The sequence below is a fragment of the Canis aureus genome, chromosome 21 (genome assembly GCF_053574225.1).
Source record: "Canis aureus isolate CA01 chromosome 21, VMU_Caureus_v.1.0, whole genome shotgun sequence".
Classification (NCBI taxonomy): domain Eukaryota; kingdom Metazoa; phylum Chordata; class Mammalia; order Carnivora; family Canidae; genus Canis; species Canis aureus.
This window is the reverse complement of record NC_135631.1, coordinates 49,232,332-49,244,562: the sequence shown is the minus strand read 5'-3', so window position 1 is coordinate 49,244,562 and position 12,231 is coordinate 49,232,332. Positions and strand designations below refer to the sequence as shown.

Below are 12,231 nucleotides of genomic sequence, written 5' to 3'. Positions count from 1 at the left end.
ATATGAATTTAAGATTATCTTGGAAAAAAAATCACTTCGTAAACCTTGTTTTTAATTGTGAAACAAAGGGTAATAGGATAGGAAAAAATTCTAAAGCCCTTGAAATTATTCTTTGTTGCTGGCCACTTATTCTGCTGTTACCATAGGGGTAGTACAGACATATCTTGGTGGTATTGGGTGTTCACTTCCAGATCACAGCAATAAAGTGAATATTGCAATAAAACAACTCAAATGAATTCTTTGGTTCCCTAGTGCATATAAACATTTTTACCCTATACTGCTGCCTATTAAATGTGCAATAGCATATTGTCTGAAGAAATCATGAATATACTTTAATTAAAAAATACTTTATTGCTAAATAACACTAACCATCATCTGAGCTTTCAGTGAGTTGTAATCTTTCTCTCCACCCTGGTGGAGGGTGTCGTCTCGAAGTTGATGGCTGCTGACTGACCATGGCGATGGCTGCTGAAGGTAGGGTGGCTGTGGCAATTTTCTTAAAATAAGACAACAATGATGTTTGCTGCATTCATTGACTCTCAAACAATTTATCTGTAGCATACAATGCTGTCTGATAGCATTTACCCACAGAACTTCTTTCAAAATTGGAGTTGATTCTCTCAAACTCTGCATTGCTATATCAATTAAGTTTATGTAGTATTCTAAATTCTTTGTTGTCATTTCAACAATCTTTTTGGCATCTTCTCCAGGAGTAGATTCCATCTCAAGAAATCACTTTCTTTGCTCATCTGTAAGATGAGCTCTGTCATGAGATTGCAGTAGTTCAGTCACATCTTTAGAATCCACTTCTAATTCCAATTCTCCTGTTTCCACCACATCTGTCGTTACCGCCTCCACTGAAGTCTTGAACCCCTCCCAGTCACCCACGAGGGTTGTAGTTCTTCCAAACTTCTATTAATGTTGATATTTTGACCATTTCCCACAAATCACAAATGTCTTTTATGGCATCTAGAATGGTGAATCCTTTCCAGAAGGTTTTCAATTTATTTTACCCAGATTCATCAGAAGAATCACTATGGCAGCTATGGCCTTAGATATATATTTCTTAAACAATAAGACTTGAGAGTTGAAATTACTCCCTGATCCACAAGTTGTAGAATGGATTGTGCATCGGCAGGCGCACAAACGATAATTGTATTGTACATCTTCATCAGAGTTCTTGGGTGACCGGTGTATTGTTCATAAACAGTAATATTTTGAAAGAAATATTTTTTTTTCTTGAGCAATAGGTATCAACACTGGCTCAAAATATTTGGTAAGCTATTTTGCAAACAGATGTACTGTCATACAGGCTTTCTTGTTCCATTTATAGAGCACGGAGTGGATTTAGCATTAATTCTTAAGACCCTAGGATTTTCAGAATGGTGAATGAGCATCGGCTTCAACTTAAAGTCACCAACTGACTTAGCCCTAATAAGAGCCTGTCCTTTGAAACCTTGAAGCCAGATGCTCACTTCTCTCTAGCTATGGAAATCCTAAGTGGCATCATCTTCCAATGGAAGGCTGTTTCATCTATACTGAAAATCTGTTGTTTGGGCAGCTACCTTCATTAATGATTTTTTAAAAAGATTTTATTTATTTATTCACGAGAGACACACAGAGAGAAACAGAGACATAGACGGAGGGAGAAGCAGGCTCCCCATGATGTGGGACTCAATCCTAGGACCCCAGGATCAGGCCCTGAGTCGAAGGCGGAAGCTCAACCCCGGAGCCACCCAGGTGCCCCTTCATTAATGATCTTAACTAGATATTCTGGAAAACTTGCTATGGCTTCTACATTAGCACTTGCTGCTTTACCTTGTGCTTTTATGTAATCGGGATGGCTTCTTTCCTTAAACCTCATGAACCCACCTCTGCTAGCTTCTAATTTTTCTTCTGCAGCTTCCTCACCTCTCTCAGCCTTCAGAGAATGGAAGAGAGTCAGGGTCTTGCTCTGGATCAGGCTTTGACTTACAGGAATGTTGACGCTGGTTTGATCAGACCACTAAAATTTTTTCTATATAAGCAATAAGGATTCTCCTGGGTTCAGTGGAGTAGCACTTTCAATTTCCTTCAAGAATTTTTCCTTTGCATTCACAACTTGGTTTTTGGTCCAAGGGCTCTATCTTGGCTTATCTCAGCTTTTGACATGCCTTCCTCACTAGACTTAATCATTTCTAGCTTTTGATTTAAAGTGAAAGGCATATGACTGGTCCTTTCATTTGAAACATAGAGGCCACTGTAGGGTTATTAATTGGCCCAACCTCAATACTGCTGTGTGTTAGGGAACAGGAAGGCATGAGGCCAGGGAGACAGATGGGGGAGTGGCCGGTTGGTGGAGCAGTCAGTATGCACACAACATCTATCGATGAAGCTTGCTGTCTTATGTGGGTGTGGTTCATGGCACCCAAGAACAATTATAACAGCTCAAAGACTGCTGCTTACAAATCACCATAATAAATACTGTAATAATAATGAAAAATTTGAAATATTCTGAGAATTGCCAAAATGTGACCCAGAGACATGAAGAGAGTGAATGTTGTTGGAAAAAAAATGGCTCGTCACACGGTTGCTACAAAGTTTCAATTTGTAGAAAACACATCTGCAAAGCACAGTAAACCAAAGTGCAGCAAAATGAGGTATGCTTGTATTATAAATTAGCATAGCATGGCATGCAGAAAAATATTCTTCGGCAAAGGAATGCTTTTATCATTAGCATTTAATGTAAGGAAATGCTTACTCTATTTAGTCTCTCTTTCTTTCTGGAGTGTTTGGAGTTAGATTCACTTGTGACCTATAGTCCAGCTCTGTCCAAATAGCAATTCAGAGTGTAGAAAAGTGGGGTGAAGTGCTACTCCCTTAGCCACCTGTTCTAATCTCATACCCCTTTTGGAAAAAGCAATGGACAGGAGGAACTATCAAAGTAGCAGCCTTCCGAAATTGCTAGCAAAGATGGTTCCCAAATACCAGCTCACCAGGAGAAGAGCAGCATGGTGTTTGCCCAATTGGCCAGGTCAGGGGGAGACACAGCAGACATACATTAGCGAGCCTCACTCCATCATTTTTATTAATAACCCTGAGATTATCCCACAAACCCTTCCAAGTTTGGTTTCCACCCTATTCAAGGCCCCTTTGTTTATGAATGGCTTTCCTGATGAGGCCAGAATCAGTAACAAAGACAGTAGCGAGGGAGACATGTGGAGCTGAAATGTTTGTAAAGAACTTTCCACCATTTGTATGAATCCTAGCCATATCCTTAATTAGTTTTAAGTGTAACCGAGATCTTTTTCTTCTGTCAACCATATTGTCTGTCTATTCGTCATGGCGCCCAAGAAAGATGCGGAAACACTCCAAGTATGTATATCTGCAGAAGACCTTCTCTCCCTTATAAAGGTTCTTAACAAATACAATTATAGCCTTTGTGAGTATTTATACACTTCAGTATAAATTAGCATTGTTTTACTCTAACATAATAGCTTTCCTTTTAGGAGATGCGACTTTGTTTTCTCATAAACTTTTCTCATTTTTTAGACCTCGCACTCCCACAACATGCCTGGTTTAAATATTCAGTTGGAAATTAGCAATGTTTAACCCTTAGGAAACATCTCAGGTCACATCTCAGTACTTGCAGTCCCAGATGTAAAAAGCCAAGGCAGTTAGACAACTGGTTGGTGTAGTTCCCTAGGGACTGTGGGTTTCCTTCATTGAAGGGTGCAGCAGCCTAATTAACATGCTGAAAATACCTTCTCAACTCAAATTGTGCTTGAGACATTTGCAGAAGATGACTTTCAGCTGCCCACAGGGGAGCCAAAGGAGCTCGGGCCTTGTTTTAAAAAAAATCTTGACATGATTGCTAAGTTTCAAAAAAAGCTTCCCATTTTATCACATTCTTTGAATCCTTCTTTAGAGATAGATTGAAAAAATATGGATATTTTATTTTATTTTATTTATTTATTTATTTTTTTGTCTCCTAGCCGCCTGGAAGTTGGAATAAAAGCCAAAAACCTTTGCAACTGAAAGAGTTAAAACAGTCTGCATGGTGGAAAATCCCACTGCTTCTCCCTGCCAAATGGGAGGAAAAATCAAAGCAATAAAAATGAAGAGAAAAGGGGAACATTCATGTTAGTAAATCAATCAGTTTCTGTACACTAATCCTCTTAAATCCATCCCCCAAGGTGGGGAGAGCCCTCTTATCAGGGTCTTCAGTGAAATCTATACCAAGACCTGTCAATTCTCTCATGGTTGACAGTCCATATTTAGTCCCATTTATCTGGATTTCAGGATCATCCTATGGAAATGATCCACTAGTACAATTATAGGAGTACTTAGTAATTTTATCCCCTTACTCATTAATATTAATTAGAGCTTGGAGGGGAAAGAGGACAAGGAACAGCTTCTCATATCCAAGCTAATTAACTTTGTCTAGCTTGTATGAAAGTGAGAAAGTGCTTTATTAAAAATGATAAGATAAGCACACAAGGGACTTTTATTTTCTGCTTAGGCTAAACTGTGATAACATTTGGCTCTTCGTGAGCATCCTAGAATTGCCGGCAAGAATAAAAGGATTGTTACTGGAAAGTAAAGGCTCCGGCATGGTTTCCAAGGCACCCACTCAGCTGGTGGTAATGTAGATTTGACGTTTTCATGCTATTTTGGAAAATGAAGGGTGGTTTCCAAGTCCCATATTTAGGACGTGATAGCATTACAAATGATGGAAAAGTAAGGTAACAGAAGTACTTGTTACTTCTTTTTCAGTATTACAGATTTATATGTTATCTAATCCATATTGACACAGTGAGTTGAAACCCTTTTTAATGTATGCCTAAAACATATTTGGTTTCCAGTTAGGATTAGGAACACTTTTTTAAACCAAATATTTCAGTAGATATATTTCCTATTCCCTATGAATAAAACACTGTAAGAAATATGTAAGGTTGGTAGCATTAAAAACTGTGTATTCCACACATTTTTTTTTTACTGTAATATTCATTGATTCATGTGTTCTTTTGGAAAATTTGATTGAAGAAACTGTTGAGCTCTAAAGCTTTAGAAATAAATACAAAATGTTAAAAAATAAACTATCCTAATTTTTCCTCATGTTTATACTTTGTGTTTGCCCATGGCCTTTGGGAAGCAGACATGAAACAAATTCAATATGAGGATTTTATTGGGTTAATAAAATAGAAAATGGAGAAGCTAGGAGCTGGGAAAAGCCAGGGAGCTATCAGACTACACTGCAAGCCTTCCCCCGAATGAAGGGGATATGAAGGAAGGCTGAGTGGGACATGTGGCATGTTCCAGATCCCCAGGCAGCCTGTAAGGAAGGTGCAGCAAGACTGTCAGGGGGTCTTTGAGAAACAGTCATCTCTCAGGAGACCCATGTCTCCTCAAACGGGCCTGCCTTCGCACCCCTGCTATGCTCAGTTCCTGGCTTCCTGGCTGGGAACAGTCCATGAGAAGCATGGTTTTGTCTCAAATATGGTGATGAATTTTATTTTTTTTTCTTTTTTTTTTAAAGATTTTATTTATTTATTCATGATAGTCACAGAGAGAGAGAGAGAGAGAGAGAGAGAGAGAGAGGCAGAGACACAGGCAGAGGGAGAAGCAGGCTCCATGCACCGGGAGCCCGACGTGGGATCCGATCCCGGGTCTCCAGGATCGCGCCCTGGGCCAAAGGCAGGCGCCAAACCGCTGCGCCACCCAGGGATCCCTGGTGATGAATTTTAGAACAAGTAGTTGGGCTCTTGGTCAGTTATGCTTCTTGTACTTAGAAGCCGTGAGATGCAGTCTCATGGCTGCCATAGGATCTCTTCACGTCTTTTTTTTTTTTAAAGATCTTATTTATTTATTCATGAAAGACAGAGAGAGAGAGAGAGAGAGAGAGAGAGAGAGGCAGAGACAGGGGCAGAGGGAGAAGCAGGCATCCCACAGGGAGCCTGATGTGGGACTCGATCCCCGGACCCCTGGATCATGACCTGAGCCAATGGCAGATACTCAACTGCCAAGCCACCCAGATGCCCCTCTTCACATCTTTTTTAAAACATTATCTATTTGAATTCATCTTCCTGACATTTTTTACTGACGGTAAAAATTGTAATCTTATTTATGTCCAAATCATAAAATGTTGATTTTTTTTTTGGTAGAATTAGATTTTGGAAACTTTACTGTGAAATTCCTAAAATATCTAATTCTTCAGTCCAAAACCTAAACATATTTGTGGTTTATATATTCAGTGCTTGATTCCAACCTGAAGGCAATGCAATGCATTTGCAAAAAAAGAGCAAAGCTTTAAAATCTTTCATAACAGAATGGCATGCAAAATATAGACTATAGAGGAAAGAGTCGGTGATATCCTAATGTGACTTTTATTTCTTCTGAGCATCTTAAATTGGTATCTTTGAGTTGATGTCAAACTTGGTGTCTTTCTATTGTTGAAATCAAGGTCATTGTGTATTCAAAGCATTGTCAAGCCTTACTGATATCTTTCACTTTGGGATATCAGTTTAATTTGAGGTCATCGAGTCTTATTGACCTTTTCCCAGTTTAGAACTTGAATTTTTGTTTTTGCTCTTTGCTTGCAATAATTCTCTATTTTCAAATGGCCTTAGTGGTGTAAGTATTTGTCTATATTTTTAGCGTTTTACAAAAGAAGTTTTGAAGTTTTGTGTCATGGTGGAAAGACCATGGTTTTTAAGGTCAAACAGACTGTATTTGGGTCTCACCTCTGCCACTTATTCATTGCATGACTTTAGACAAGCTGATGAACCTTTCTGAACTTGCTTCCTTCTCTGTAATTTAGGGTCAAAACCTCCCACTTTGTAGGCTGTTGTGGGAAAGAAATAAGGCAGCTACACCAGCTGAACCCGAGGATCTCCATCTGCACTATGACACTAATTCACATTTTGCCTTCCCACTTAGGGTCACTGGAGACGCACAGGCCCTATGGTGATCACCCAAATCATCCAGGTGCCGAGCACAGCCCCTCCGCAGCTGGTTGCAGAACACCTGTGCAACCTGTGACAATCTGTGCCCTCCCATGGTCTGTGCCCCTGCAATCCCTCCTTCAGCTCATGTGTCAAATGCTACTCCATCCCTTCCTGCCCAACACCGTTCCATGATTGTAACAGTGAGGGAGTGTTGTCTAAAAAGGTCCGGGATTACAGGAAGCAACATCCTCGAGGTCTTATTTGCCTGGACCTGGACCAGTCAATGGTCTGCAGTCCTGGGTGCCTGCAATCATGTGTGTACATATGGCATGGCCCCTCTTGCCTGGTTTCTCACTCATCTCCTAGAAGCACTCCCTTGCCAAGGCTCTCATCTCCATCTTCTCCTGCTCTTTTTTTAAATTAAGTTTTTGATTATAATTCCAGAGTAGTTAACATATAGTGTTATATTAGTTTACATGTACAATATAGTGATTCAACAATTCCATACATTACTCAGTGCTCATCATAATAAGTGTACTCTTAATCCCCATCCCCTATTTCCCCCAGCCCCCCAACAACCTCCTTTCTGGGAACCATCAGTTTGTTTTCTGTAGTTAAGAATCTGTTTCTTTGTTTGTCTCTCTCTGTCTCTCTGTCTCCCTCTCTCTTTTTTCCCTTTGCTCATGTTTTATTTCTTAAATTCCATATGTGAGTGAAATCATATGGCATTTGTCTTGCTCTGACTGATTTATTTCTCTTAGCATAATATTCTCAAGCTCCATCCATGTCATTGCAAATGACAAGATTTCATTCTCTTTTTTTTCTTTCCAAATTTTTATTTAAATTCTAGTTAGTTAACATATAGTACAATACTGGTTTCAGGAGTAGAATTTAGTGATTCATCATTTACATACAACACCCAGTGCTCATCATCCACTTAATCCCCATCACCCATTTAGCCCACACTTCCACCCACTTTCCTCCAGCAACCCTTAGTTTGTTCTCTATCATTAGGAGTCTCTTATGGTTTGCTTCTCTCTCCCTTTCTTTTTTTCCCCTTCCCATCTGTTTTGTTTCCTAAATTTCACATATGCGTGAAATCATATGGTGTTTGTCTTTCTCTGACTGACTTATTTCACTTAGCATAATACACCCTAGTTCCATCCACATCCTTGCAAATAGTAGTTCATTCCTTTTGATGGCTGAATAATATTCCTCTGTGTATGTGCGTGTGTGTGTGTGTGTGTGTGTGTGTGTATACTACATCTTTATCCATTTGTCAGTCAATGGACACTTGGGCTCTTTCCATAGTTTGGCTCTTGTTCATAATCCCCCTATAAACATCAGGGTGCATGTATCCCTTCTGTAATTTTTGTATATCTTGGGTAAAAAAATAGTAGTGTAATTGTTAGTGGTAGGGTAGTTAGGGTAGTTATATTTTTAACTTTTTGAGAAATCATACTGTTTTCCAGAGTGACTGCACCGGTTTGAATTCCCATGGACAGCATAAGAGTTTTCCCCTTTCTTCACATTCTTGCCAACACTTGTTGTTTCCTGTGTTGTTAATTTTAGCCATTATGACAGGTGGGAGGTGATACCTCACTGTCGTTTTGATTTCCATTTCCTTGATGAGTGATGTTAGCCATGCATATATCTTCTTTGGAAAAATGTCTACTCATGTCTTCTGTCCATTTCTTAACTGGATGATATGTTTTTCAGGGTGTTGAATTTGGGAAGTTCTTTATAAATTTTAGATACTAACCCTTTATCAGATATGTCATTTGCAAATATCTTCTCCCATTCTGTAGGTCAGTTGCCTTTTAGTTTTGTTGATTGTTTCTTTCCTGTGCAGAAGCTTTTTATCTTGATGAAATCCCAATACTTTAGTTTTGCCTTTGTTTCCCTGGCCTCCGGCAATATGTCTAGAAAGAAGTTGCTTCAGCCAAGGTCTAAGAGGTTGCTGCTTGTGTTCTCCTCTAGGATTTTGATGGCTTCCTGTCTCACATTTATGCTTTTATTCATGTTGAATTTATTTGGGGGTATGGTGTAAGAAAGTGGTCCAGGCTCATTCTTCTGCATATCACTGTCCAGTTTTCCCAATACTATTTGTTGAAGAGACTATCTTATTTCCATTGGGTCTTCTTTCCTTCTTTATTGACCATACAGTTGTGGATACATTCTGGGGTTCTCTATTCTGTTCCATTGATCTATGTGTCTAATTTTGTGCCAGTTCCATACTGTCTTGATGATCACAGCATTGTAACAAAACTTGAAGTCTGGAATTGTGATGCTTCCAGCTTTGCTTTTTTTTTTTTTTTTTTTTTTTTTAAGGTTACTTTGGCTATTCAGGATCTTTTGTGGTTCTATTCAAATTTTAGGATTGTCTGTTCTATCTCTGTGAAAGGATTTCATTATTTTTTTATTGCTGAATACATCTCTCCTGCTCTTAGATACTGTTTACCCCACTCTTCCCACTGCATTTACTAATTTCCCACTTTGCCACACCTGGATTACATACCCCTCCAGGCAAGGGGTCCTAACAGTGCTAGGCATATGCATTGTGGGCCTCCTTAATACCGTTCATTTGGTTTCCTGCCTCTCAGAAGCAGCTGTCTAGCTGGCCTGACCTTGGAGCTTCTTAAGCACACCCTGGGAGATTCTGCTACAAGCTGTTTGGTCTTTGAGAGATGGTTGTGTTGGACATTCCTGACAGATGTGGAAAGACAGAACTTTTGCTGAAGTTTTTAAAAAGGCCTTTTTGTTGCACATGCAGAGGGGCAGATTTGTTTGTGTGCTTAATTCTTAGTACATTTGCATTTTTGTTCATGAAGTCATAAAAGGAAATACATATTGAGCAAGGAGATGCTTTCAGTTACTCAGATTTCCTGGCCTGTGGTGGAAGGGAATCTGCATTGTAGGGCATTTGTTATACATCTGCTGTTTATTTGGTTCCTTTAGTTAGTTGTATCTAAAAGAATGCAGTCTCAGTTGCAGTGAGGGGTATGGTGAGTTGAGAGACTCTGAAAGGGCTGGGGGAGGTGGGAAATCCCCATGCCTAGGATAGACCTGCACAGCCCAAAAGCTGTCACTGATGGAGGGAGTCAGGACTAGGGTGAGGTATATAAGCACTTATCTTCTGTGTGAAATTTGTAAATGATATTCTAATGCAACATTTTGAAAACCAGAATGTATGTAGAAAAATCCATCACGAATGAGATATCAAAATTTTAAATGAAGAGTGGGTCAGTAACAGTGTCGAGCCAAGCCAGACTGGAGCTGGTAGCCAAAGGAAAAATCAATAATGCTAATTCTGACTTTATTAAAATTTTTAATATTTTATTTATCATGGATTTTTTGCATTCATTTGATTTTTCAAGAGACTGCATTAAAATATTACTTTTCTTCACCATTGAGTCTTTTAGCAATCTTAAACTTTGAGCTTAAGGCAAGTCCTCACCCACTCACCCTAGTTCCAAACTTGCTGAGAGCCACTGGATTTAAAGAGTATTCCTTTGGTTTTCTTTAATCTTTCAATATGCTTCCTTTCATATTCTCCCTACTGGTAGAAGGTAGTTATAACCCAAGGGCCACAAAAGTGTCATATATCAGAAGCTGTATTGACAGTATTTAATATTAATCTGCATGTGATTTATTTTTGCCTTTGTAACTCAATCTGCTTCTCTACCAGAAATCCTTCAGGGGAAATTTGAACAGTACTAGAGTAAATTAGTAATAAAAAAATAAATGATTATTAAAAATAGATTTTCAAACACTATAAACCCTCAGGCTATTTTAAAATAATAGCTTTATTTCTCACTCCAACACGTTTTCTAAGTAAAGTGATATTCCTCTTATTTATGAGATTATTGCATGACCGTGTATCTGAGGCATATTTCAACCTTTCACCAACTGGGAGTCATCATCAGTAGGGAGCCAATGTGTGTAGAGCAGCTGGTAGGGTGAATGTGCTTTATGCTGTGCCTCACACTCACATCATAAGGTAGCATGACATGGAAGGAAGTACAATTTTGATCAAAAGACATTGATTCCTCATTTGCCACTTATTACCAGGGTAAGCTTCCACTCCTCTTAGTCTTGATTAACTCCATTCTTTCTATAGAAATAACAATAGATTCTTCCCAGGGTTGTTGGAAAGAACAAATTGAATCACAGAGGGAAATGCTTTGAAAACTGCCAAAGGGCTCTACAAATAAAATGAGTTGTTTCCTTGATCAATGTGCAACCATAAGGCTGATGAGGCTCTGCAGGGAGCTGAGGCTGACTTCCCCTCTAGAAGTCCAGAGAATTATCTAGTTGCATTTTTAGTGGTAGTCTGTTATTCTAAAACACACTAACTATATAAAAAGATGGTGAAAGGAAATCCTTAGAGGTCTTCACTGAAAAGTTCTTCCTTATAAAATGCAAGGTAATTATAAAGAGTAGCTTGCAACAAAGCTTCCCGGGACAGGTATGTGGACCTCAAACGCACCTAGCTAATTGTGCAAGATTTTCATTGATGTGGCAGGGTCAAAATAATGAACAAGAGGTGGAAAATGCTCCACAGAGAAGATAATTGTTTCTTTAGGATATGAAATAGTTGCACCAATTCCTGGAACTAAAGAGCCAATGCATCTTAACTAATTGGACTAGGAATTGGTCATCTCTGCTTTAAAAGTGTCCTAACTATTAGAAACTGGAATAGTCCCTTAATACATCTGACTGGAAAACCAAAGAGATAAAATTATCCTGTAGGGTTTACATCTGTCAGATAAACAGATGCCATTTTTGAAGAGTAATTTAAAAAGGCCTCAATTGAGAGAATGCCAGTTTTATTGATTTCACTGCCCTTGTATGGTCAGTGAGCAGGTGATACACAAAAGTCTTTAGTTAAGCCGATAGCAATGGCTGGTGACAAAGGAAAAAATATTCATTTTTTGCTGACTACACCACAGGATGTGCTATGTTTGAACATGAAGTTAGAGATGGATCAGCTCCTATCTGACAAGGCTCTTGATTGGCATTAATTTCATCTCTGGAAAATCACAGTGCTCCAGAGGAAAATACCACTGCCGTGAAGGAGAAAGTAGTCAGGTGCTTACTTACGGTATGCACTCATCCCAGATCACAAGAATGTAATCTCCTGCAGTGGAGGGTTTATTTGGTCTTACATAGTGGTCAGGTCTCCTAAAATATTTGCCAAATGTAAACTAAAATATCTCAGTGGGTGAGGCTATTTTTAAATGTCAGTGCTTATAAGGTAGCATTTTAAAAACTTGAGTATTATATAGAACCCATTATAGGAAAG

General features: G+C 38.9%; 1 long non-coding RNA gene across 3 annotated transcripts in view; it reads right to left on the bottom strand.

Moving 5' to 3' along the window:
• Positions 1-12,231, bottom strand: part of LOC144293060 (uncharacterized) — a 90,241-nt gene that overhangs the window by 25,491 nt on the left and 52,519 nt on the right. The gene's annotated exons all lie outside the window — the stretch shown is intronic.